The following is a 6,052-nucleotide window of genomic DNA, read 5'->3' on the forward strand; positions in this document are numbered from 1 at the left end:
TCTTTAAAATAATTTCTTACAGTAAGCACTCAAGGGAGGTAAATAATATCCCAAATTTAGGCAAACTCAATCACAGAATGCAAGTTATCCTCACGTAGTTTAAGTGAGAGAATTGCAATTCAAGTATCAGGAATGCCTAACCAGACAGTCCATGAAGCGGAAACCAGATATTCAGAAATAAAAGTAAGCCTTTAGGCTTTTTTGGTGCTCATATCTTAAACTGCAATCTTGATGCTCTGAGATCACAGAACCATGAAGCAGTTTTAACAGGTCAGATGGTGTACAGCATCAAGGAAAAGAAAAAAAGTGAACAACTGTTTTATATGCCAGCTATTCTGCAGATACTATCTGTATGGGATCATATTTATGGTACAAATACATCTGTATAAAATGTAACTATTGAAAGTATTTCTTATCACTTATGATTTTAATATCATCTACTTCAGCCACATTCATGATTAATGTTACTTAGGATATTGTGCATTTAAGTCAATCATACTTATTGAAATTCGAAATGGGCCCAATACAAAGATATTGTATTACATAAAGTTTAAAGAGCAAGCTTCAATCCACAAAGGAGGAAAATGAGAAAATGAAAGAATGACAAAAACTTTGAAGATAACTGTCTCATGCCCATGCTTTCTGACTATGACCCATCACCCTCAATTTGGTTGTTAGGGAAAAGTCCAAATGGTGTCTTAAATGGAATAAGGCAAAGAAATTTGTCTCATCTTGTTTGGAAAAAACAAGGTAAACTCAACTGATACTTGATTAACTTTCATGAAGATTGATTTTTCTTAGTAGAAAAGTTATTACTTTTCCTGAATTTTCCCTTAAGCAGTAGGTTATATTCTATTGTCTTCATGAACATCTTCTCTCCTCTGCTCCTGGGTTTCTAACATTGCTCAGGTCAATTTCTGCAAATAGAGTGTGGAGAGAGGGGTGAATGATAGGGACAGTAACAGTGACAGAGTGTGCAAGACTTGATGTTTCACTACTGAGAAACACGTTGAGGGTGTGTGGATCTCTAGCATGAGCAGTTTCCTTGTGAATAATTGTACAGAGAGTGAGGGGTGCCTGCTGATATATTTCTTCTTTTCTTACTCTCTTTTCTTTTTCAAAAGGTGTCCAAGCAATAAAGAAGCACAAAATCTAACAAGCATATCACAATTCTATTTCATGGGACTCTCAGAGGATCCAGAGCTGCAGCCACTCCTCTTTGGACTGTTCCTGTGCATGTACCTGGTCACAGTGCTTGGGAACCTGCTCATCATCTTGACAGTCAGCTCTGACTCCCACCTCCACACACCCATGTACTTCTTCCTCTCCAACCTGTCTTAGTCTGATATCTGTTCAATCTCTACCATGGTACCAAAGATGCTCATGCAGACTCACAGCAGTATCATCTCCTACATGAGCTGCCTGACACAGATGTCTCTCTTAACATTTTTGGATGTATGGATTATATGATTCTGACTGCAATGGCCTATGATCAATATGTAGCCATCTGTCACCCCTGTACTATCTGGCCATTATGAACCCTCGCCTCTGTGGTTTTTTAATTTTGGTATCATTTTTGTTCAGCTTTTTGGAATTGCAGTTGCATATTTTGATGATTTTACAAATTACCAACTTCAAGGATGTGGAAGCTTCTAGTTTCTTCTGTGACCCTTCTCAACTTCTGAACCTTTCCTGTACTGACATCTTATCTAATAACATTGTCCAGTATGTTCTGGGAGCCTTTTATGGTCTTTTCCCCTTCTCAGGGATTCTTTTCTCTTACTATAAAATTGTTTCCTCCATTCTGAGGATTCCATCTTCAGGTGGGAAGTACAAAGCCTTCTCCACCTGTGGGTCTCACCTGGCAGTTGTTTGCTTATTTTTAGGGACGGACTTGGGGGTGTATCTGGGATCGACTGTGTTACATTCCCCCAGAAAGGGTGCAGTGGCTTCAGTGATGTACACTGTGGTCACCCCCATGCTGAACCCCTTCATCTACAGCCTGAGGAACAGGGACATTAAAGGTGCCCTGAGGAGGCTGCAGAAATGCTTAATGTCATCACACATAATATCCAGTTGTGATTTGTGCTTGAAAATGTATTAAAGCTAAATATCCTGTTATGTTAATGTGCAATTTCAGTAATATTAACGAGTTCAGTTTCTCATGATTTTAGTACAATGATTGTAGCTAGTGTTGGGGAAGGTATTTTGGGGTATTTTGTACATTGGAAACAAAGTATCACTTTGGAAAAATGAACAATTTTAGAAATGGGAGAAGGTGATATTGTCATAACCACATCCATGTTATTAATGCTGCTGATCTACATAATTGAGAATGGCAACAAGTATAACCTTTTAGAACCTCAATTTTTTGCTTTGGAACAATAAATGTAGGAGTGTAATACCAATTGTGAAAATCCATAAATTGTGGAAGTCAATCAACAAACCTACACACCTGCTACATAATAATATTCACTTGTGGGAAATGGAGAGAGGCATAAGTATGCTGAATAGATTTTCATATAGTAAACTTATAAGTTTAATGACATCTCTCTCAAGCAATTATGTGTATTGGTTAAGGCATTAGAAAAAAATGTTTGTATTTCAAGGATACACTGAAAACACTTGTTGATGTCAAGCGATACATTTCAAGACAGTAGGTTTTGTGTTGTTGACTACTGAGGTGAGGTTTAGGTCCATTTTTTGTAAGTCCTTGAGAAGAGTGTTTACGGACTTAAATACCATGTTTTAGGCAGTTTTCTCTCTGCTGTGACTAAAACACCCAACCAGAACAATTTTATAGGAGGAAAGATTTGAGGACTCCAGTTTTCAGAAATCTTAGCCCATAGAAGGCCAGCTACATTCCTTGATTTTCAAGGTGAGGCAGAACATCATGGTGAAACAGTGTGGCAGAGGGAAATAGCTCACATCAGATTAGGAGGCAGAGAGTCAGGTCTCCAGCTGCCATATACAAATATATAACTCAAAGCCAAGCCCATGATTCCCACCACCTTCATCCACACTGTACCACTTCAGTCATCACTCAGTTAATCATAATCAGAAGATTAATTCACTAATTGGTTTAAGATTCTCATAACTCAATCATTTCTGCTCCAAACCTTCTTGCATTTTCTCACATGTGAGCTTTCAGGGGATACCACATTTAAAACATAACATTCCACTCCTGGCCCCCAAAATCTCATGCTCATCTGACAACACAAATTACATTTAGTCCATTACCAAGGGTCTCTGTAGTTTCAACAATTCAAAGATTGCTCAAAGTTCAAGTTCAAAGTCTTCTCTAACGTTCTAGCCAATCTTGCACTGAGAGCTCCTGTAAAATTAAAAGCAATTTACGAATATCCAACAAATAATGGTACAGAGTAAATATTTTAATTCACCAAATTAGGGGCATAGAAAGAAGGGATAGGACCAAAGCAAGACCAAAATCCAGCTAGGCAAACAAGTTCTGTAGCTGCGTGTCTGGCAACAGGGTCACACAGCATCCTGATGTTCTCTCCAGGGGGCTTGTATAGCTCCATCCCCGTGGTTTTGATGCAGTCCAAGTGACCTTTCTGCTGGATTGTCTCTGCTCAATTCCTGCAGTTTTCCTGGGACAATGCCCCACATTACTGGCATTTCTTAATCTTGGGGGTCTCCAATGTGACTTTGGATTCTTCTTACACCTCCACACATTAACTTCTCAGGAGGTGCCCACAGGGACTCTGGCCCTGGTGCCCTTTGCCTGGTCTCCCAGGCCTTCTTTTGAAATCTTGTTGGAAGTTTTCATGTCTCCCTAACCTCAATATACTGCATTCCTGCACAGCCAGCACCACATGGTTGATGCCAAGGTCTGCCACCATCTTAAGCAGTAGTCAAGCCTCAGAGATCCTTGCTGCAGCAGCCTCTGAGTGTCTGGGTGGCTGCACACATTGAAAAAACTTCCTAGACCTTCTTGTGCAAGAAGTGTGCCCCACTGGTCTCTTCTCAAGAAAATTTTCACTTTTACTCCCTTGAGTTTGAGATGGGTATGGTTTTGCCAGTCCCTGAGATGCCCTCAAGCCATGTTCTCATTGTCTCTGGCAGGTCTTTAGCACTTCTTTGGTGGTGGTAATCTCTTTAACAACTGCAACTCCCTTAGCTCTAAGTTTTACTCTGGCTTTCAAATTCACTTTTTCAAAATATTTCTGCTCTGCTTTCTCCTCCTGAATATCACAAGAAACTTGGCTAAAAGCTGCCAGCAATACACAAGCCACTTCCTAAATGCTATGCTGCCTACACAATACTTCCATCTCTTTTAAAATCAACCTCACAGAAAATCTCAGGACATAGGCAAAATGCAGACAACTTCTCAGCCAGAACATAACATGAATGGTCTCTACTCCAAATTCCAATAGAGTCCTCCTTGTCTGAACCTGCTTGAGCCTTTTCTTTTCTGACCACAGTCCTATCACCACTCTGGTCTTCTGAGCTCCCACCATAATCAGCCTTTAATCTCCACTTACAACAGTCTAAAGTACTTCCAGCTTGCACTGCTACACATCTAAAATTCCTCCCACCAAAGCCAAAAAACTCAAAAGGATTTTGAGCCATGAGGTCAGGTTAGTCACAACCAAGGCCCTATATCCCAGTACCGATTTCTCTTTTAATCAGCATTTTCACTGCTGTGACTGATATACCCAACCGGAACAATTGTAGAGAAGGAAAAGTTTATTTTAGGGTGAAGGATATTAAAAGGATAAATACCTCCCCCAGCCAAGAACAGTGTGTGACCTGAGAGGAGGGACTGAGAGAGAAACCAAAACTTTGATCCTTCCCATCACTAATTACCCAGAGACAAAACAAACCCACCAATCTGAGGATAGTAGTCCCTGGGAAGCAGAATCCTTTCCTAAGTAAATACTTTCCCAGTAACAGTGAAAGTACCCATCAGTCTTCTCCTGGTGTCAATACAATGACCCCTAGAGGTCAGATGATCACTAGACACTGAACTCTGAACCCTCCATCCCTGCCCTGGATAAACACTGCTTAATAAAACTGTTCCCAGAAAAAAAGAATTTCCAGATGTAGAGTCTTCAAGGGCTAAGACACCTCCTGATGTGACCTATATAAACTCATACCTCTCCTGTAACTGGGGCCATTTTCTACCCAGAAAGTTTGCCCACTCAAGGCCTGACACTGCTGCTGAATCATGCAGAGTCATGATGACGTGAAATTTCAATATGATTATTCAAATCTAGATACAGTTTCAGTTATGAGGCAAATATGACTAAAATGTTTTTATTTTCAAAATGGTCATTTTATTTAGGAGCAATAGGTAATGCTATTTTATGATTTCTGAATGTCAAAATATATTCTAAAGCCAAAGTTCTCAACCTTTTCAAGAAAAGACCACCAAGCTGGATGCTGTGGTTCACACCTGTATTTTCCATGACTTGGGATCCTGAGGCAGATAAACTGATCAAATTGGTTTTGGTTTGATGTCAGGGAATCTGAATATTTTAATATTTACATATACAAATACATTAAGATAGCAGATTAAGAAATACTAGAGAAGCAATGTAAAAGGTAAAAATAGTTCTCATGACCACCTTGTATTTCAGAAATTATTATCACCATTTTCAACTTGAGGAATCTCTTTCTATTTCCAGGAGTTTCTACACTGTTCTCTTTTATATTTTTTCCCAACTGAAGCCTTGAGAAATCTGACAAAATAATGACCCCCGAGTTTCCTTCACATGACTGAAGTCAGAGAATCATAATCCATTTATTGGTTCAGAACTTGATGTGAAAATCAGTACATTAACATAAAAATGTTGGGACTTAAACCTGTCTATGAGGGCATCCGTGGAGCTAAACTTCTCCATTGTAATGAGAGGGTTTGTGAACATAGACACTGCAGCACACTGGCAGGGCACCCTAGATGACCACAGAAAAAAATGCAAATAGCTCTTTTCCTCGCCAGGTGTTTATGGGGTTTGTTACAATGAAACTGTGTAAAAAAATTTTAAAAGACTCAAAAGTGTTTTTAAGTACTTCAATATTATTTAAT

The 6,052-nt window shown here is 39.3% G+C and overlaps 1 pseudogene; it reads left to right on the top strand.

The window, feature by feature from the left end:
• The first annotated feature begins 1,481 nt into the window (after nucleotides 1–1,481).
• On the top strand, nucleotides 1,482–1,996 carry LOC124968323 (olfactory receptor 18-like; annotated as a pseudogene).
• Nucleotides 1,997–6,052: the final 4,056 nt, after the last annotated feature.

Source organism: Sciurus carolinensis, chromosome 17 (assembly GCF_902686445.1).
Source record: "Sciurus carolinensis chromosome 17, mSciCar1.2, whole genome shotgun sequence".
NCBI classification, from domain to species: Eukaryota; Metazoa; Chordata; class Mammalia; order Rodentia; family Sciuridae; genus Sciurus; species Sciurus carolinensis.